The sequence below is a fragment of the Coturnix japonica genome, chromosome 3, assembly GCF_001577835.2.
Source record: "Coturnix japonica isolate 7356 chromosome 3, Coturnix japonica 2.1, whole genome shotgun sequence".
Classification (NCBI taxonomy): Eukaryota; Metazoa; Chordata; class Aves; order Galliformes; family Phasianidae; genus Coturnix; species Coturnix japonica.
Window position 1 is genome coordinate 38,619,393 of NC_029518.1, and position 22,034 is coordinate 38,641,426.

General features: G+C 38.7%; 1 protein-coding gene and 1 long non-coding RNA gene across 2 annotated transcripts in view; both read left to right on the forward strand.

Moving 5' to 3' along the window:
• The window catches only part of PDE10A (phosphodiesterase 10A), a 333,680-nt gene that overhangs the window by 23,126 nt on the left and 288,520 nt on the right, over positions 1-22,034 (forward strand). The gene's annotated exons all lie outside the window — the stretch shown is intronic.
• On the forward strand, positions 1,831-7,746 carry LOC107311461. The gene is made up of 3 exons (XR_001554080.2): positions 1,831-2,718; positions 4,737-4,785; positions 7,552-7,746. It is a non-coding gene; the product is annotated as an uncharacterized LOC107311461 (long non-coding RNA).

Below are 22,034 nucleotides of genomic sequence, written 5' to 3' on the forward strand. Positions count from 1 at the left end.
TGCAAGTACTCCTGTATGTTTATTTGTTGACATCTATAGTATGTAGACTTGTTTTTGTAAATTCAAGAATATCCCTTTTGTAAAGATCTTTAATGCAAAGTAAGTATGCATTGGAAGACTTGTGTCAGTGGCTTTTTTTAGAGAGTCATAGTTAAGTGTAAAGCACAGTGTCTGTTAAATGCTCTTTTCCTTCTCCTTAATAGGAGTTCTTACTCCAGCTCCTGGGTACTCAAAATAGATAAAATTTTGTTTTGAAATATAAATATTTTGTGCATTTATATAACTGACTAGTAACATTTGTTTTGCTGAGTTTGCATTTCTTTATGCTACAAAGTAATTCTACTCTACTAGAAAGGACTTCAGAACACAAAAGTGACTGGGTGTGTGGAAGCTGTGCCATTTTGTCAGCATCTGCTGGTCTGATAACTGCTTTCCCTATACTGTTAGTATCCTGCTTATACATCACAGTTACAGTTGCCTAATTTTTGCAGTGATCATAAAGGTACCTTACTAAACAACCATCCAAAAATCCATTGTTTTTTGCTGTGCATAGCTATATCGATGTCTAACTATCTGCTGACCTCTTCTTTTTCATCATACCCTCTGAAACTGAACTTATTGTAACCCTGTGCAAGTCAGTATGTCCAGAGGAATTAGCTGCCTATTGGAATAGAATGTTCCATTGGGTATTAGAAGCTTTTTGATTAGGCAGTTGGCTTTTGCTTTTCTCCCCGAGATCACAGATATTTGTTTTATCTAGACACCTTATTCTGAGGAAATAACTATTCTTCACTATCATAGGACCTGAGTTCTTTTTAATGCCTCTGATGTCAGTGCCTATGTATTGAAGAGGAAAACTTTCGTTTATATATTGATGTATATCTCAGTTGAAGATCTTGGCTCAAGAAACTTTCTCTAGGGTACAGGTTCATGGTCAATATGTTAGAGTATCTGACTCACCTTATGGGCTGTCTAGAGTCAGTTATCTTCGGAAAACCAGGATGTATGCCTCATCCTGGCTTCCATTGCCTTTGCATAGGAAGGGTGTGGCTAATAGGAAGGTTCTGCCCATCTATTCTTAGCCATTTCTGCTAATGAAGCCTGTGAAGAACGTGTAAAGTTCTCAACTGGTCACGATCTCTTCAGATAGTGCTGTAAACACAGCTGTAGACTGGAGGTGTCTCCCAGTGAAAGATGTAGGTTGCTGAGGCCTCTTAACTGTGAAAATCAGCAGGGCTGGTTTTCTACAATTTCTATTAGGAGTTGAGTACCTAAGTTATTTTCAACATATAAGTGCTTTTTAAAAAGTTGTTTGGAAGCTTTGTCTTTTCAAACTGCTGTGTATGAATGCAGAGGCATTTTTCAAGTATATCAGTCAAGAATACAAACCTCATGTTGAAAGAAAACTGAAGAAATTACAAGTCAACATTAATAAATATAAATTTTGGTTCTCAATCACTGTGTATACATCCCACTATGTTCTCTCAAAGCCTTCCTCATCCTCTGTAACAAAACAGTTAGAATCATAGAATCACAAGGTTGGAAAGGACCTAGACGATCATCTAGTCCAACTGTCCTTCCTTTACCATACCTACAGAAAACCCCTAAACCATATCTCCTAGCTCCCTATCCAGATGGTTCTTGAACACTGCCAGCGATGGTGACTCCACCACCTCCCTGGGCAGCCATTCCAGTCCTGTTTGTTGCCTAGGAGAAGAGGCCAAACTCTTCCTCATCACAACCTCCCTTCAGGAAGTTGTAGAGTGCAATGAGGTCTCCCCTGAGACTCCTCTTCACCAGGCTAAACAAACCCAGTTCTATGAGCCACTCCTCATAAGGCTTGTGCTTAGGCAACATTTATTAATATTTCTGTTTTATGTTTTGTGATTAAATTCACGCAGGTGGTGTCCAGAGCTCTTATACAATCTTGTTGCGGTGCATGATTTGAAAAAGCTGATTAAAAGAGGAATGGAAAAATAGCAGCAAACTTAATTTGACTCTTCTAATTAGCGTAATAATTTCCTTTAAATTTCATCCTTTCAGGTAAAAGACAATGGAATTTTTCTGATAACATGAAGAGCTGGTAGATGATGGGATTTTTCTTTCTTATTCATACTTTTTTCTCTCCTCCTTTGAATTTGGAGGGAAAGATGTTTCAGCTAAAGACTGTTTCTATGGACAAAAAACAAAACAAAACAAAAAAAAAAAAAACAACCCCAAACCAAAAAAACTTCAACTGTGTTTCTACAAGTTTGTGTGTGGTTTATTTTTTGTCAAAGAGAATTTTAAATAGCTCCAAAGTTCTTAAATCTTTAACAGTCTATAAAATAAGAATTATTATTTATTTTTTTTAGACTACCAAAACATTCAGCTCTGTTCTCTTTCATCCACTGTGGCCTTAATGTGTAAAGCTGTCAAACTAGAAATATCCTCTCACTAAGGAAAACTATGCTGTTAGCTTCTAAGTAGTTAGCTGTCTTTAAAGACAAAGCTACTACATATTATAATCTGTGTACCTGATGACAAAGTTCTCGTTATTGTGTTACGAGAGGAAATGTCTTGTTGCAGTAATGAAATTTAACTCTGTGGGTCAAATTATGTTATTCTCACTGTTAATTTTTAGGTGTTACATGAGAGTCTCATCTACTTTCTCCCAAAATTAAGAAGTTGACTATTAAGATAGCAGTTCCTGCTCTAAAAAGGTGAAATATAAATAAGGTAAGAATTTAATCTTTTTAGGGCACAGCTTACAGTTTACAGACATATCACTTTAAGACACCGTAGCTGGTCAGCTTAGGTTGCCTTTGTATTCAGTGGCGAATATATTCAGTGAGATTCAGTGAAACACAGGCACCACCAGATGGTGATTCATCTAATCTATTTTAGAGAACTATTTTAAGACAAGATGAATCATCCAGTGAAGGGGCCTTTCTCACAGACTTATAGAAAATTTAGGCTAGCAAAGCCCTCTGCTAGTCACTAGTCCAAGCCTTGGCTCACAGCTGATCTCGCTTCCAAGTTGCATCAGATTGATCAGTGCTTATGCAATTGTGTTTTGAAAGCCTCTGAAGATGCAGAGTTCGCAGCCTTTCTGGGCACATTTTCAGTGCTGAATCATTCTCACTTTTATTTATTTTTTTTTTCCTTTCCCTGATCAGAATTTCCAGCATCACAACTTATGACCTTGTCTTTGTCTCTTGTCCTTTTGCTCTTCACCTTTGGAAAGACTGGTACCATCTTTTTGACCCACATTTAGCTAGTTAAATTCAGGAAAGTAATGCCTCCTAGTTATTTCCTTGGAAACCACAATAAAAAGAGCACAATAGCATATTTGATAGAGCAGTTTATCAGCTACAAAACACTGTTTTTCAACACAGTCCCCACTATTTTCACCAGTGATGAACAACAGCCTTTATGCCGTGCTTGTAGAAATCTGCATGGCCATCCAGAAAGTGGCTTGTCTCATGTTACTATCACCAATCCTGAAACACATCACCCACCATCTCATTGTGCTAACTTCTGATGTTGTAGCAAACACAATAAAAACAGGAGGCATTACTTTCAGGGCAGCTGTTTGCTCCTTTTGAGGAGAAGAGGTAGGTGTAGGGATAATAGTTTCTTGTTTAAAATATTGTGCAAGAAATGAATTTTGTTAACTGGCAAAAATAGGACATTCATGCAACATTTAATGTATTTCAATTTCTGTTCCTTTTGCTATATAACAATATGGCCTCTAAAAGGTCTCCTTAGAAAAAAATATTATCAAAGGGACCTTTAGATGAATCAGTTGAGATTCTTTCCATACATTTACTAGATACAGATAGAAATACTGTTTTTCTGCCTAATGAGTTTGTCCTTCACATAGTCCGAAAGACTTAAAAATACAGTTTTTCTCCATTCTGTGCTATTCCTTAACATAAAAATACCATTGGCTAAATTCAGCTCTGCAGTTACTCTAATCTCAGACATCTATCTGCAATCTTGTTGATTCAGCTTTAGTGGATATAGAAAGAGGAACAGTTGAATAGATTCTTTAGACATTTATGCCTAAAGCTAGCAGGTTATTTCCAGAAGTAAGTATTAAATACTTGAGTGTGAAATTAGACAAGTATCATGCTCTCAAATGAAGGTACAGATGAAGATAATTCCATGTTAGCCTTGTTTCATAAAGGGGCCATTAATGTCTGTGAATCTTCTTTGCAGTACTATCCAGCATCTCATATTCAAAGTTGTCTAGCAAAAGTGGGATAGAATGAATGTCGGGGGCAAGCAAAGCAATTGTTTCTGCTCTTATAAGAAACCTCTGTTTTTCATCTTGCTCAGTAGGTACATGAAATTGACTTGAAAATGCGAAAATCAGCCCCAGAAAAATTGTTTTGCGCTAGCCAATGCCTGGGGCGGGGGGGCTTGGTAGACCTTAGCAGACTGTAACAGTACTAAAAAGATGCTCATCACCCAAGCAAGAAATTTCAGAAGGGAGAGACAATTTCTTTAATTAGGTTCTTAGCTGACCAGTGCTGTATTTGTTTGGCTGCTTTCAGACTGCCTAGAACTTGGAGGATTTGTCACCTTCCTCAAAGCTGTGTGGTTACTACTACTGACTGGACTTCCTGAGGCTGTAGGCTCAAGATGGCTGAAAGTCCCCACTCAGCAAGGCTGCACTTATAAACCTGCCAAATTGCTGGCAAGTGTGAAGACTGCTTGTGTTAATAATACATTCTTTTATTATTTCCTAGGGATACCAAGGTGCTGATGGGATGGAATATACCCAGAGTTTACCTTGAGGTAGGGATCAGGCCTCAGGCTGCATACTTGGCTCCAAGGGCTTTAGATGAGATTAATCTGAAGTTATCTTTATGAGAGCAGTATGTTAGTATGTTGCTACCCATTTGGAAAATAAATGTCTTCACTAAAAGATATATAAAATTTATTGTAAAATATGTTAATTATAGCTTGAAGAGCAGATGGTTCCCTAGGGTACTTAGTATGGGAAAAATAATTCTTGCTGGACCCAAGGACAGTGTATGTTATCACATAGGGAATCCTCACTTCTGGCAATATATCAGAATGATTTTTTCCATATTCAAAATGTTCCATTCAGAAACATTACATGAAATAGCATTCCTAGATGGTGGCTTTGACTTTTTCACTTCTACTGAGTAAAACAATTACCTGGCAAGTCTTCCTGTGACTTGATGTACCTGATACAGAACCCCTTGTGTGGTACAAAGCTGAAGACTTTCTGTTGATACTACCTGCCCATTTAATGCGTTTGAACTTTGTCCAGTGTCATGTTGTATGGCTAACCTGTATGTTTTGAAATGCGTCCTACGCTGTTTCTGCATGTTGACTCATTTGCCACCAACTATGCCTTAATTCCACCTTTGATGCACTCAGCCTAACTGTTGTACTTCATGCTAACTGGTACAAGTTGACAGGGGTCCCACATATCGTGGAGGAAAAACTTTGTTTTTTGTTTTTGTTTTTTTTCCTGTCTTAATAGTCCTCTCAGGTAGGACCTGATTGATGTTTGCATAGTATCTCACAGAAAGAGATTCAGGCCCATGAGTGAGAGGCACAGGTGCTTTTGCAGTAGAGGTGAAAAGCTTCCAGAAATCCAAGCATATGGAAACCCTCTGTATGTTGACAGATACGAATTGATCAAAATTGGATGATGACTACCTGCTGTTTTTAGAAATATCCTTTCCAGCTATATCTAGTTTATTTGCTTTCTCAATGATGTAAACCTACATACAATAGGGAAAGTTACACTGTTCCACAAAAAGTGAGTGTTTCCTTCCAAGAGTTAAGCTTTTGATTATACTTGTCTAGCAGTCTGGTAGCAAAATCAGGTTAAGATCTGTAATCTGTATCATGTAAATATTTTAATACTATATGTATATGTGTACGTATATATATAATTTATATGTATTATATGTAAAACATATAACATGTAGCCTGTAAGAGGAACTCAGTGAAGTGTGAATTAAGGCAGGTTACGGATCTTCTAAAATGTAGGTTTTACACAGGGAAATACAAGTAGTATATAACATAACTTCGGGGACAGTCTTCTCCAGTTTTGATGTGCTTTCTCTGAAACCCATGTTTCTTGCTGGCTGCACTGCAGACTCTGGGACCTGCACACTCTGCAGACTGGGCAACTGCCCTGAGGCTAATTCTCTGGACTGGGGGATGCCTTTGCATTTCCAACTGAGGCAGCTGCTTAGAAACTGGTGGGCCATGAGATCAAGATCTTGGTATCAGGAGTCTGAGGCCTCTTAGCAGCTGGAACAGCTGGGGAACTCTGGCAAAGGCTGATGCATGCAGGTGTCAGGAGGCTTGTTGCTCCCTTCAAGGAGGGTGTGTACTGCAGGGTGTTTCTGAAACAAATTCTGAGTCTTCCCTACTTGTCCTAGTGACTACTATGGTCAACCAAGTGAGCTGGATACCCTGGACAAAACTGTTAAGCTGCTGAGAAGTGCTGACATTAAATGTTCCTTGCCCAGATTTAAAAAGAAAAGTAAAATAAAAACAGAAACCATGCCAATACTTGTAAGCAACTTAGCTTCAAACCAATTGGTGGACTGTGTATCACAGTGTCCCTTTTCCTCGTTTATGCAACTGGGAGGTAAGAGGCCTAGGAACCTTTCTTGAGGTCATGCCAAGCTCTGCAGTGAAGCCCAGATAGCCACAAGTGACAGCATTTGAAGCAAGTCACAACCAGCTGAGATCAGCCTCTTGTGAGAGTTTGTGTGGAGTGCTTACGTTGTGTCCATCATGTTTTCTACTGTGTCTGTTTTCTTCAACTTGACTCTTCCTATCCTGGAATAAGTAGGGGCATGGGGTGCTGCTCACAGCCATGCATCACTATTAGGGCTCAGGGAGCTGCTGGCAGGGGTGGCTCAGGCCTTCAGCCGGAGTGAGGCTCCTGACCACCTCACCTTGTACCTATGGGTTAGGAGGTTGTGCTGCAGAATCCTGAAGATGCTTCCCATTCTTTCTAAGTGTTGCTGGGAAAATAGGCATGAAGAGAACTGTAAAAGAACCAGTCGGATTGCAGTAAGAGCTTTCCATGTAAACTTGATATCTTATTTAATGGCTGTGACTGTTCTTTGCAGTAGATGGGTGTGCTGCAAGAAGAAAGTGCTTTAACAGCGTCCTTCTGGACCAATTTTAAACAAAAAAACAAGGCTATTTAGCAACTAAGTTATGTGTTGCCCGAGGGACAAAAGCACTTCTGGCATCCCTCCTGCAGTCAGATGTAAAATTAGACCCGTTCTGTTGCTGTATAAGTAGTGGTTAGTTTCTGATGTTTTTGAAAAAAAATTTAATACATAATTATGACTTTTAAAATCCTTTGAGGCATTAATTATAAGTGGGGAACAGGGATCTATGTATGAGTGAAGGTAAATATTTTAGATGAAAAGAATTAAAAGCATAGTCACAAAGTATTTTTATTTTACTTCATTTTACTTGGTTTTCTTTTTACAAACATGCATTTCAATTTCAACTTTTCTCTATACGTGTATGTCATTGCCCTCTACTGGAAAGATTCAGAATAACTTTTTGGCAACGCTGCCTGCTTGGAGTCCGTGACTGTTACTTCAGCGTAATCAGAAGAGGAATGCCTCCACATTCCATGTATTAAACACGTGGAAAGATCTCTGTAAGGTGGGTAGGTCTGTCTTCGTGTTCTGTGTGTTTGCTCAGTAGTTTTCTGTTTTTACTTCGTAGCAACAATGTTTTAAAAACTGATGTTTTGAGATATTTGTTTATTTTCTGGAAAGTTATGCAAGGTAGGACTCCTTATCTTTATTATAAGCAGTCATTTATATGGGATGGATGTGGAAAATTCTTTTTTGGCTTGTTAAAAACTCCCAAACATTTCCACAAAATAAAAAGATTCTGAAAATGACATTGGCAGTGAAAATATAACTGTAGTAAGTAATCTACTCTTGTTGTAGTTCATGGCTAGGTCAATGTCATCTATTCTAATCCTTAAAATGTTTTCCATAAAGCGGATTAGAATGGGTAAAAAATTAAAAACGACTGGCTCACTGTTTTCATGTTGCAGCCTGGGGGCTTGATCCTGCCTGGTGCACATGAGCTGAAAGCAGCCCCCTGTCTCCTGACAGTTCAGGCAGGATCAGATGCCTGTTGGTTGCATGCTTTTTGTTTACTAGTGTCTGGCTTTGTGGTGTTTATTAACTAAACCTTTTCTGGAGCTGATACTTCCTCAATGACAAGACTTGAGTTGCTGCTGCTTTACAGATTTAGGCTATGTTTGTGTTTTTTGTATTTCTATTTTATTTTATTCTTTTATTTTTTGAGGAGGAGGGAAATAATAATGCACTGAGGACTGCTGTGCTTTGTGGTGACTTACCTCACAGGAGAGGAAGATGGGTTTGATGAGAGGAGAAGGAAAGTGGTGGTTATTACTAGTGAGTGGTGTTTTGCTGGGTGCTGAGCTTGGTGATGCTCCTCCCCATCTGCCTATTCAGTTCTCAGTGGCTGTGCAGGGTGACCTGCAATCTCATCTGAGGGGATATTTGCACAGGGTCCTGCTCCTGTTCATGAGCCCTTGACCAGTAAAGGGGAACCACCAACTCAGTCTATTGATTTATTGGTCTATCACTAACTGGATATGTAAGCATACTGATTGAAGAGGAAAAAATTGCTGCTGTCTCCAAAGGCAGTGAAGTAGAAGTTTTAGTATGGTAAACATAGAAAACTTGCTGTTAGTCAGAAGAAATAGGTATTGCATGATATGCAAGAATCAGAAGGTGTCTTGCATTGGAAGGTGACCTTTACAGTCTCTTTCTCCAACCCTTCCTTGAATATATTCGGAGAAAGGGAATCCACAGTTTCTCTGGGGGACCTGTTTCAGTGTGTCACCCAGCTCCCTTAGTTAAGAGTTTCCTATTAATATTTAACATAAATCTCCCCTGTTTTAGTTTAAAATCATTCTCTCTTGTTCTATCATTATCAACCTGTGTAAAAAGTCAGCCTCCCTCCTGTTTTTAAGGTCCCTTCAAGTAATGGAAGGCCACAGCATGGTCTCCCCAGAGCTTTTTCTGGGGAGCTCAGTTCCCTCAGCCTGTCTTCTTCATAGGACGGGTACTGAAACCCTCTGATCATTTTTGTGGCCTCCTCTGGACCCCTTCCAACAGGTCCACATCCCTCCTGTACTGGAGGCCAGTACATAGTACTTCAGCTGGGGCTTCACAAGGGTTGAGCAGAGGTGGACAATCACCTCCATCTCCTTGCTGGCCACATCTATTTGTAGTGTAATCCAGGATACTATTGGCCTTCCAGGTTCAATAAACTTGTGAGGGCAGCAGTGATGGAGAAGGAAGAACCCAATCCCTCCTGGGGATCTAGTAGTGAAATTCCTTCAGGATTTGGTTTTGGCATTCGTTTTTGATTCTGACAAAGCTGGCAGTAATGATGAAATTGGATGGCAGCACAATATTGGGAAGCACTGTAAATACAGAGGGAGGTTAGGCTATCTCACAAAGGAAAATGAACTATTTATCTTGAGAGCTTCAATAAGAGTAGAAACGGGATTAAATGTAATAATGCAAAGAGCAAGGTCATATTTGAAGTTTCTCTCTGATCCTTTTCTTCTCAAGTAGATGTGTAACAGATACAAGTTTGCAGGCCTAGCTGTCTGAACTGTGGTTCCTTTTAAAATAAAAACAGATTTTATTAAAGTCTACTGTCATGATTTGGTTTGCAGCAGATTTTAGGACTGACTGGTTAGTGATCATACATCATCTTTTGAGTTGGGTGTATTCATGTCCACTGCTTAACTACTCATTCACGGTTATAGATACCAACCACAATAGTAAGGGAAGATGGGTAGGTAAGTTTTGTTCTTGGGACAGTATGCACAAGAAACATGGCATTACTTTTACATGGCAAGAAACATCTTTAGTTACATAAAAATAATTAAAACCCCAAGTACATGACTTCCATGTTTGCCATCTTTGGTAATGACAGCAAAATAAAAACTAGGCTTGATACCTTGTCTAACAGAAGATTCATACAGCTAAATGACATGCAGAATGGAAACTTTACTGGGGCTTTAGACAACCCTTTCTATTTTTTGGAAGTGTTGTAAAACAAAAATATGCTTTTATAGTAAGAACTTTATGAAGCAATATGGAATAAAAGCTGAAGAGAGACAAACTTGCTATGACTTATTCTAGAATGATGTGCTGACTTTTCCAGGTTTGCAGTATTCCTTGGAAGTTTGTGTATCATAGTATATTTAGTACTATATAAACAAAAACATTTGGGCAGAGATTGACATTACTGACATTTCAGAAACAACATTTTTACTGACATTTTGGCATGTGATGTATTTGGATGTTCAATAAAACTTGAACAAAAAGATTTGCATACAGAATATGTAACTTTTAAACAAGATGTCAGGTTAAAAATCAAGCCCATCTGCATATAGTCTACAGAGTTCTGTGTTTGCACATGTAATCTGACTAACAGCATTTAGGCCTTACTGTGTTACGCCATTGAGAGGGAGAATAGCTTGAAACAGATTGCATTTAGCAAGGAATAGGTTGAAAAGGAAAGAGAAAATTAAGTGCAAAAAAGAAAAAAGGTTGTCTTTCTATTTTAAATATTTGAATGGTATAAGGTGATTATCTGAGGTAGCGAGGTCTAATAGGAAGTTGCTTTTACCTGAAGTCACAATGCTGTATGGAGGACAGAGCTTGGTGCTGGATTAGTAAACTTTTTCCAGACTTCAGCAGTGAGTGATCTTCATTAGTTATTTTTTTTTAAACCACGTGTAAGTCATTCCAGCATTGGATGCTGGAATGAGTGGGGAGCTTGTATATTAGTAAGAGAGTATTGTTAATCTACTCTTCTCAGCATATGTCAGATGGGAGAGAAAAGTGCTTTGTATGTGCTGGCATCAAAATGTGTCTTTGAGAAAGAAGTGTTTGTGGAGATGAGGAGAGCAGGTAGTGGCTGAAAAAAGCACTGAATCAGTGGAAGTGGTATCAGTAGGCAGTGTTATAAAATTGTGACAAGCTGATGGGTATTATGCAAACACAAAGTGCATGGAAGCATCTTCATCAGTGACTCCCACTGATGTCCCAGAAAACCAGTCTAAGTAATTCTTGTCTGTCTTAAATGTGAGACTTTCAGTCTAGGATTATCACCAAGATATTAGGGTTAAGTGTGAGATGGGAAATGTTTGTTTAAAAAACTATCACTTGCATGCCTTGAAGAGTTCACTTAATATCTGTTGATGAAATAAGAGTAACTTCAGGGTTGTTTAAATAAATTACGGGTAGCTGGAAGTATCAGCTTCACTAGCAAATATGTCTTTTTTTGCTTTTTCCTCAATGCATGGACTGAGTGATCTAGCATACTGGATCTAACATACAGTATGACCTTCATACAGTCTATGCTATGAATGCAAAAAAAATCAGGGACACTTTAAATAGCTGAGATTGAAATCTCTTTGAATTGTATGATTTGTTTCAGAGCTGATATCCTGCTTTTCCTATTAGTGGGGAAATCCTTCTGATGTCAGCACAATTCCAAGCGTGTGTGCCAGGATATCAGAGGGAAAACTTGCTGCTTTGACTCAATGTGGAGAACACTGTTTATCTTGCATTTGCCAGTCCAGGGCTTTGAAATTTCCTCTGTTTGCTGGTTATGAGTATTTGGTGAACTTTGGTCGCTGTGGGGAGGAAACTTCTTCAATAGGATTTTGAATTGGACTAACCATATATGTCACGCAGATACAAGAGGGTGTTTTGGAAGAAAGAAGCTTTTATTTCATTTCTCTTTCCATAGGTGACAAATTGGCAGAATTCTTTGCACAGCTGTTATAGATGCTGGAATTTTGTTCAAATATTTTGAAAGGACACTTTGAAGATTTTGTTTTAGATGGGTGAGAAAAATGCACCTGGTTAAAGCACTGGACCTTTGGATAAAAAAAGAAGAGTGTTGTTATTCCTTTTTCACAGATGAAGAAACTGCAGGGAAGAGAGCTTGGCTTGCCCAAGATCATGCAGCATAGAGATTTGGAGGGAATGGCAGAAGCAGGAGCTGAATGCTGCAACATCCAGCCCACTGGAAAGTAAGCCTCTTAGCCAGACCTGCTGTCACTGGGTTCATATAAGAATATGAAAAATTCCAACCCCAAAGATTTGCTAAACTCAGACCTTTTTTTAAAACATAAGCTTCGGTGTTAGAACAGTCTGAGAAAGGCAGTCAGGACTTGCTGCTACTACATTAATATATACTAGAGAACAGCTTGATTGCTGTTTAAAATTATTTTTTAATTGAACATGCTGGAAAAAGACTAAAGTCAGTAGCAGATTTACAATCTGTTCTTCCAAAATATTTAGTGTATCAAAAATATGAAAGAAAAGGAGGAGAGTGTGAGAGCTGTACATAAGCTCCTTATCTCTGTTGAAATTTCTGGAATAATTTTGCATACAATTTGATCACAAGCACATATTGAAAGTGAAGCTGCAGTTAAGTGTCAGCCGTGGTTATGGCTCTGGCATTCAATGTTTTTAGTGATTATTTTTTCACCTGCTTGGATTTTTGAGGCTTTAGAGTCCTTATGCTCTGCATCAACAGATTGCAGATGAGGAATTGGCTGAAGTCCTTTCCAGCATAATCTGTAATGATTATTTCTACTATATGGTTTTTATTTTGGTAGAATGCTTATCTATTCAAAAGTTAAGGTTCCCATAGCAATGTTAACATGGCCACATTGCACATATGCAGCATTTTCAATAACTGTTAATTTATGCTCTGCTATATATTTTAAATGTGGCTAAATTACTGTTGCTGTGGGAACCTAAACTTTTTGCCTCATGGCTTCTTTGCCTGCTTTAATGTCCAATTATAAATTTTTGCAGTGCTAATACTGAACTCCCCTCTTAGTTTTTTTTAAGAGTAGCTTATATTAGAACACACTGGGCAAAGTCAAAAGAGAATCCGAATGTATGCATATTTCAGTAAAGGGTTTTAAACTGTATCACTACCTAAGCCAGTTATCTAGAACAAATAATGGATGCATGGTCTGAGGCATGTCCCCAGTCCTTCAGAAGTCAAGTGCTGGCACAGCATGCTGCTACCAGCATTTACTTCTGCAGAATGAGTTGTTGGGTTTATTCAGGCTTAGACTTCAGCATCTATTTCTGACTGTGTGTATGTAGAAGACAAAGCATTCAACAGCATCAGTGCTATTTGCATATCCTGTGCTGACTTTTGTCTGTAAGTAGTAATACTTGTAATATGCTTTGGAAATCCCCTGATGGACTTTGATTTCCTTCAGTGACTTCTGTATTTATCAGAGCTAGTAGCTATTATTCTCATAAATTAAAGTGGATTCTGCTTCAAATGTAGTGGTTGGTATCTCTGGTTTTGTAATGAGACTTTCTGTTCTATGTCTTCCAGTGGCATTAGGGTTTAAAGATTTGCTTGCATGAGAAAAACTGACTGGCAGGACTGTTCTCTTCTAGCTATTAGGGTATAATTTAGCTGTTCCAGAGTAACTCCCACATGTGGATGAAATATTCCAAAGTAAAAATGATTTTATTCGGTAACAATTATTTCACTTTGGAAATGGAGTAATTATCCTAGAATAAAATAATCACTTCGCTTCCAGAGCAGAATAATAGTTACCGAATCAGAGTTGCTTATTTTGGACTAGTGTGAGAGCATTGCAGAACAGTTACTCAACCTCCTTACTTTTCACAGGCAAATGAATCCTGCTGGTCATGATGCACAGCTGGTGACCTTTCAGTTGTGCTGGGCAACATCTGTGCTGCAAGAGGGGTCTTTGAGTCACGTTACCAAAGGTTTAGAAACCATCTTAATGTAATAAATCTTAGAACCCAATAGGTACTTTTAAAGGTTGGATTTAGTACAGATGATTCTGATAAAACCGATTTAAATATCAGATGGGTTAATACCTTCACGGCAGGTTTTTTGAGGTGTTTGATAGGAGCTCTGTTGATGGTACTTGTCAAGGGCCTTGCAAAAATGAATGCAAAGGCATGCCTATGCAAGGTCAGTTGGGCAATAGAACAAGCTACAAACCAAGAGATGAATTTGTTCTTTATCAGGGTCATAAGATCAGCATTTTGAGGTGCTCTCTTGGCAAACTGGAGTGTGCTTCTCACGAGGAGAGCTGTGTGGGCCATGGAGACTGCACAGGCTTAAGGGTGGAGGCCTCCCACTAGGCTCACCTGGATGTGTGGCTGGGACATGGGCAGGAAGTGTCGGGATGCCGACACCTGAGGGAAACTTGACATATTTCCAGCACTGGTGCAGTTCAGTGGTGACGACATACAATCACTGTCACCTAGGAAATGAAACACGTTCCCATGGCAACCTCGAGGCTGCATTATTACTCAGCTTCAAAATGTTGACAGTTGGAAAAAGGCCTCTTCAGATAACACCCCCCAAGGTGTTGGGTTTTTTTCCCCTTAATAAATTTACTTCATTATTTAATCTGAAAGTCAGAAGAAAGGCATATGTTTAGCTCAAGATGCATAGTGGAAATAAACCTTTGAAGAAAAAAAAGCCTCCACTGCCTCTTAAAATAGTTTCAGATCCTGTGAAGGTAATTTTAATGAAGCGTATGGCACTTCAGTTGGCTTAAATCATCAGACAGCTCCTGAAATTATTTTACTGGATCCTTTTACATAGTTTGAATCACTCTGAAAGTCTCCAGCTGTAAACTGTAGCTTTGTTTTGTAACCATGTAAATAACTGGAAAATGAACCCTTCATTTTACAGTAACATGAATGCTGATGCTTGCTGTATGCTACCTTCAGCATGCATTCAGTATTTACTTTCCTTGATATTTTTTGTTCAGTTGCCTTCTCAGGTCTTCTGCTCAATCCTACCGGTAGAATCTGTCCTCATTGGTGTCTTGGCCATCCACCTAATAGATGTAAACTTGTAAGGGAGGAAATGCTGCAATTTCTTGATCGAGGGAGCATGCTTCAGGGGATACTACTTGCTGAGAAGCTCGTGGACAGCAGGGAGAGCTCATGCCCCACAAAATCTGCTGTTTCTGTGGGTCTGTGTTCCATACTAGTGTGGCTTTAGTGAGATCGTATTTAAGGGAGGGTTCTTACTTTGTTTGGATGTCTTTTCTTACTATCTCAAGTCTTGTTGGTGTAGTCAGTTCTTCAGAAATTAATGTTTTCTGCACATTTTCATAAGGACTCCCTGCTGTTTTGGACTGGAGCATTTGATGAAAATATTAGGACCAACCTTTGAGGAATAAAATACCTATTTTATCAAAGGTAGTGCTTTTCAGCACTATTGATTGCTAGCTTTTTTACCACCTTTGTAATACCTCCAGCAGTCATGTGCTTCCATTAATGAAGTACTTCCTGTATGGCACTGTATCAAATACTTCTCAAGTAGAGAGAAGTACTACTCATTTTGTTTTGCTGTTGTTGTTTTGTTGTTGTTCTTTCCCTAGAAAATTATTTGAAAAGGTCTGTCAGGTTATACTAACACAGTCCATCATTAGACTTACCCTATTTTCTGATACAGAATCTATCTCTTCATTTATTTTTTTATTTTGAGGTCTGTCATAAAGTTTTGCTTGCAAATAAGGTTCTCATGGCTTCTTGGGTCCTTTTTGCTGGCCACACTTCTGGGATAACGATCCATTGTCTTCTGCACTTCAGCTGATATTTTTCCCTGCTGATTTCATTTGGGGGATGTAGAACTGAACCAGCAGTTTTAGCTTTTGGATCTTTCAGAGTCGTAGCATAGTTACCTGTCTCCTTATCTGCCCACCCACTCACACGTCTCTAAGTACACTGAGCTTTTGGCTTGTTTGCAGAATTTGTTTCCACATTTTCCTTCTCTTTAGTCATTCTGCTGCAGTAAAAGTCTTCATTATAATCCTTACTGGCAACTCAGACAAAGCATTCACTTAGAATTGAGCTCATACTTGTATTAGTTTCTTACACTGTGCCAACTGCAATATGCCCCTTCTTTCTCTGTCTTTACCTATATATATATATATAGCAAAGTATATCTTGGCTTGATTTTTGATCATTTTCAGTTATCTTTGCTCTTCTTGATCTCTGGTATTAAGGAGATTGCATTCCTCAACATTTTATCCTCTTTGCCGTCACTTTTTAGTGTCTTCACTTATTCTTAGTATCTTCCTTCATTCAGCTGCTGGATCTGATGCCCCTTAATATCAGTCTTCATAATTACTGAAAATATAATTTCAGTATTTATACTCTAGGCATCTCTGACTCGGATAAGTTCCAGATTTGCTTTATAGTCAATTCCCTGATATTTTCAATCAATCTGATTTTACTAATAGAATTATCAAAGCTATGTGTTTTCCTTGTTGAAATCTATTGTAGACTTGCTTTCTTTACATTTTCAGTTCATTTAAACAGGGATTTCTTGTGATCCTTCCATGCAAGGTCATACTTCATGTCCAGATTTTCTTATAATGATCATAATGCTCATGAAAATCAAATCTAGATTTGCTTTCACTATTGTGTTGGGTAGCTGAATAGGTCAGAGTTGCTGATTGAATCTGTCATCTTTAGCTCTTTAATTGTATGATAATAAAAAGATTATTAAGTTCTTGGAAGGATATTTTTTCCCAGCGTTCTTTAAAACCAATGAAGACTGAAATATCTGTATAGAAGTCAGATGCTTGAGGAGAAATTCAGGGGCCAAAGCATTGGCATGCATTTTTAGACTTCCTTACAGTATCTGAGACATGGACAAGAAGATGGCAGATGTGATGAGGGGTTTATGGGAAACCCACCCTCTTCTTGGGCAGCAGCTGAAAGCAAGGCTGAATAATTTGTGACTTCTAAAGTGCTCCTACACACCTAGTACTTGAGTCCCTCTCCAGTATCTCCGTGGATAAGGAGATTCTTCTAATGTTTGTCCCTGTTCAACTGGATGCTCATCTTCTGAATCCATTTGCAAAAATGGCTGTGTGTGCAAGAGCTGTGCTTATGAATTTTTGTTTTTCTTTCTGTCTTCTCAAGAAATAAATGTTTCAGGTGCTATGAGAGCTAAGACTCCTTGCTGTTTTACTTGTCCATTCTCATTCTTCTGTCTAAGGCAGATCCCTCTCTAGAGCTCATCAGTGAAAGAGAGAGACTGTGTTAAGGTCATTGATTGATTCCTCTTTACTGATCTTGACTGAAGGGGAATGGATTAGAGATCTTTTTCTTTAAGCTTCCTCAATGTAGAGGACCATTTTTTCCCTTTACTTCTTTTGCTGTACCTCATGGCTTTCATTGGGTTTTGTTTTTTTTGTTGTTGTTTTTTTTTTTTTTTTTCTTTCTCCAGGTCAACATCCTGTCTCTGGTTACCCTATCAAGTGCATCTCCCTAAGCCTATGTAATCACTGAAGGGCAGAATGTCCTGCAAGCTTAGCAGACAGTGCTGTTTCTGACTTGTGAGTCATAGTTTGCAGACTGATCACTGTGAAGACCAATAAGATATGAGAGAACAGGGAGATTAAGGGGGGGAAAAAGGTTGCTGAGCAACAATATGACATAAGCGTAGTTAGAATCTATTTTTACATCAAGAAGGTTGCAGAAGCCTATAGAAAACATTTATTTTTCCAGACCCTTATTCATTTCTGAGGGATGGCAATGACCTGAAGAGGAGACATACTGTACTGACTTGGCTAGTAGCTGTGCCCTTTTAGTTGCCTCACTGTACAGCAGCTAGAAGTTAGCAGCAGGTTAGAGGAGCAGCTATGTGCAATGGTCATCCCATGTTTTTTGAGGGAAAAGAGCACAAATACAACACAAACAGATACAGCAGAGAAGCACAACTACCAGCAGCATCTAGAGATCATTCGATTTTTTCTACATTGGATATATAAACATTATTTTTTTCAGAAAGTATGGAACATATTAGCCCATATTTTCTTTGGCCAGCCAAGATATCTGCCTCATAAATTGTTCAGTGCTTGAGATTAGGGCATGGTCATCTTTGCCAGATTTTATTTTCACGGACATTCCTGATGCCTTAGGAATAATCATGACTTCCCTTACTCTATGTCTTGTATGGAATATAAGATTACTTAACAGCAGTCAGGAGGGACAGTCAAGTCCAGCCAATACAGCACAAACATCCCACATTATATTGTATGGAGCCCTGAAAGCAAAGAGAGCCATGATAGCTATGGCTTCTCCAAAGCTGACTAGGACTGGTTGATCTTTTTTTAGCAAACCATCGGCATAACCTACAAAGTCAAGATTTTGCTGAAGTACCAGCTGTGCTAACATGCCTTTGAATTAGTTTGGTATTAGAATGAGCTGCAAAGTGGTGAGGTAGGAAGAAACCGGAAGAATTTATGAGTGGAAGCATATTTGGCATAAATTTCAAAAATAATCAATATTTCATCTAAATTTATAAACTGCTTGAAGGCTTATGGAGAATAATTTGCATAGTGGCAACTTTTCTTTATAAAGCCTTTCATTTCTGGAAGCTCTATGAAACAGGTACCTGTGAAACTACCTGATAACATTCAGCTAAAGATGGCACAACAAAAAATGCATAAAAATCCTATTCCGTTGCATCTTAAAAATGCCCTGGCATGTTTGTATGGTTTCTTATATTGTTTCTTGTTTGTTTAGCTTAATATAATCTACTTTATATGTTTTAGATAAATTTTGGATCTACCCAAACTAGGAAGAGTATTGAAATGAATTCTGAATGTTAACTTTTCTTTGGTCTTTGGTTTCAGTATTAACACATATAAGTAGTATAGACCTCCTTAACTATGATTTATGGTCATACCTTAAAAATTTGTTTTCAGTTTTACTGAATGTTATTTCCTTTGGGTCAAAAAAAACCCCCCATATTGTTGACTCCAGATCTGCTGATTGTGATGGCATCTTGTATAATTTGTTTCCCTTCAACGGTAACTTTTAATGAGTTTGACCTGCTATGGCACAAATTCTAGCAGTAGTGTGTTTATGTGACTCAGGAAGCATGTCTGTGTAGAACCTGGATTACAGCTCAGGAACGATTCATTTTAAGCAATAGTAATATATGTAAATCAATTGTAATAGTTTTGGGTTTTTTTTTCTCTCTGCTGTTTTTTTCTTTATCTTCTAACATTTGCTGCCATCCTGTGGTACATAGAGAGAGGCACACGTAGAGAAACTTTTGTAGAGTAATATAAATAGGTAGTGTTTAAATGTACAAGATGAAGGAAGCAGTAGGACTGTTGAGAAGAAAAGGCAGCCTTCAGTTGTTGCTAGTTTGAGCAGAGTGAGCAATGCGCATCTTTTTCTCTCAGATGCCAGAAAGAAGAATTATGTGCCACTGCAAGAATGGAAATAAGTTCTATGTAGTTCCCTTGAAGCTGCTATGAATCTTCTTTTTTGGCTTTCTTTTTTTTAATTGCTAATTAATAACCTTACTGGGTAGCAATTACAGTGATGAATGCTTGAAGATCTGTTAATCATCAAATGCTTGAAAAAAAATTTTACATCACTGCAAAGAAAGGAGCTTTACACAAAGGCTGATGAATGTGAAAGCCAGATTCTTATACCTGGTTTGGTCAGCAAACATGATGCAAACCCAGAGTCAGCTCTTGTAACAAATTGAGAAAGTATTAATACTTAATTTAGCTGGTATCTTAGTGGCTTCTGTACTGGCACTGACAGTGTAAGATCCAATGGATGTGTCAGGTGCCCACATGGATTTTTTCTGTCTTGTGAGATTTTTACCTCTGAGAGGAGGATGGGTACTTTAAGGAGAACGGAGCATATAGATGTATCCATGTTAGTTTTAACTCTAACGGAGTTCGAACTGAACCTAAGAAACCTGCTGGATGAATGGACTTTACTTTCAAGAAATCATCATAATTTGTTGACAGATTTTTTGAATTCTCCAATCAATTATAAATGCTTCTTTTCATTTATTAAACAAACACACACACACATCACAGCTGCATGTCATACTCATAATCTGAAAGATGAGAAATACCTAATGGTGGAAGGTTGGCTCTTCCATTCTATCTTTGCTCACCTGCTCTCTTTCTGCCTCTTCTAAGGATCCAGACTACAACCTGATAGCTACAACCAGCCTGGACAGGGCTTCTCTGAGGTACTGTGCATACTAGACAGATCAAAGGATCTCTTTGTGATTCCTGGATCATTCCGTGACCCAGTCAGTGGTCACCAGTCCTCTAAAGCATTTCAGTATTAATAAATTGATTATAACCTGCAGTAAATAAAAGCTCACAAATACAATTATTCTTATTTTAGGCACTGAAGTAGGCAGTCTATTCCTTTCCTGAGGCAACCCTAGGCTGAGTCACTAATAGGAAGGTGGAATCTTGTGGAATTGGGTCTAGGTGAAATAGGGCAATGTTTGAGTCTAGAACTGTTTCACTGTGCCTCCTGAGATTCTGTTACCTGCCAGTGGTGTTTTCTCGTAATATGTGCCTCTTTATTCCTCTTGGAAACTCAGGGTTGTCTGACTGTACTTTCCTTCTTTCCTTTTCAAGGAGCTGCAGGGTTTCCTGACAAGGTAGGAGACAACCAAATTTCCCCTTCTCCATCAAGAAAGGTGAACTGAACATGATGTTTTCTAGCCAGTGTTTTTCAAAGATCTGAGTTTATGCAAAGTTGGCTGATGTGACTGGAAAAAGTTTTATGTTTTCTTCTAGGTGAAAAGATGGAGAACTGCATGTATGCTAGTTCTGAGAAAGACTTGGTGGGGCAGTCAGTTTTTAGCCTCAGGGAAGATCCTAGGCAGCCTAGTAGTGAGGCAGAGATCTGGGCTGCGATGAAATGGGAAAGAGCTTTTGAGGAGCTTATCTTCCTGAATGTCATTTCCAAATGTATTAAAGACAAAAGTGGCTGGGAGTAGTCAGCTTGGATTTATGAATGGGAAATGATACTAGTCCAGCCTGATAACTTTCTATGATGAGATGACTGGCTTAGTGAATGTGTGGAGAGCAGTGGATGATGTTTATCTCGATTTTAGCAGTGCTTTAGAAATTCTCCTATAATATCTTTATCAACCAGCTGATGAAGTACTATGTAAGTGGACAGTGAAGTGGACTGAGGACTGATTGCATTGCTGAATTTCAATGGTTATGACCAGTGGCATAATTCCAACTGAAGGCCAGTCATTTGATGTACCCTCGGGATCGATGCTAGGGCCAATAGTATTTAATATCTTCATTAGAGACCTGGATGATGCAACAGATTGCACTCTCAACAAGTTTGCAGGCAATAGAAAACTGGAAGGAGTGGTTGATGCACCAAATAGTTGTGCTGGAGACATCTGTTGAAAATTCCCATTGGCTCAACCAAAAGAAATGCAAAAGTATTGAGCCTGGGGAGAAACAGTTCCATACAGCAGCATGTGCTAGAGTTGACTGGGTGGCTAGAAAACAGCTTTGCTAAAGTGAACCTGGGATTTCATTTGAACAAGGAGATAGACACAAGTCAGCAAGGTGCTCTTGAGGCAAAGAAGGCCAAGATCATGCTGGGCTTCATCAGGGAGAGCATAACCACCAGGCTGAGGGTGGTGATCCTTCCCCTCAGTACTGATGAGAATCACGTGGAGTGCTTTGCTCAGTTCTGGGCCCCTGTGCACAAGAGACATGTGGACATGCTTGAGTGAGGACAACCAAAAGGCTACAAAGATGATTAAGGATTTGGAATGTCTGTAATAGGAGAATAAGTTAGGAGAGCTAGGGCTGTTCACCCTTTAAAAAAGAAGGCTCAGGTAGCTCTGATGACTGTTTATTCAAGTCTGAATGTAAAAGTAAAGTAAAGAAGACAGTGCCAGATTCTTTGTGGTGTTCAGCAACAGGGCAGGAGGCAATGAGCGCAAACTGAAACACAGGATCTTCTGTTTATACATAAGTAAAATACTCATGAAATTTAACAGGGATAGAACATCAGCACAGGTTGCCCAGAGAGGTTGTGGAATCTCCAACCTTGCAGATACTCAAAACCAAACTGAACACAACCCTGAGCAACCTGCAGCAG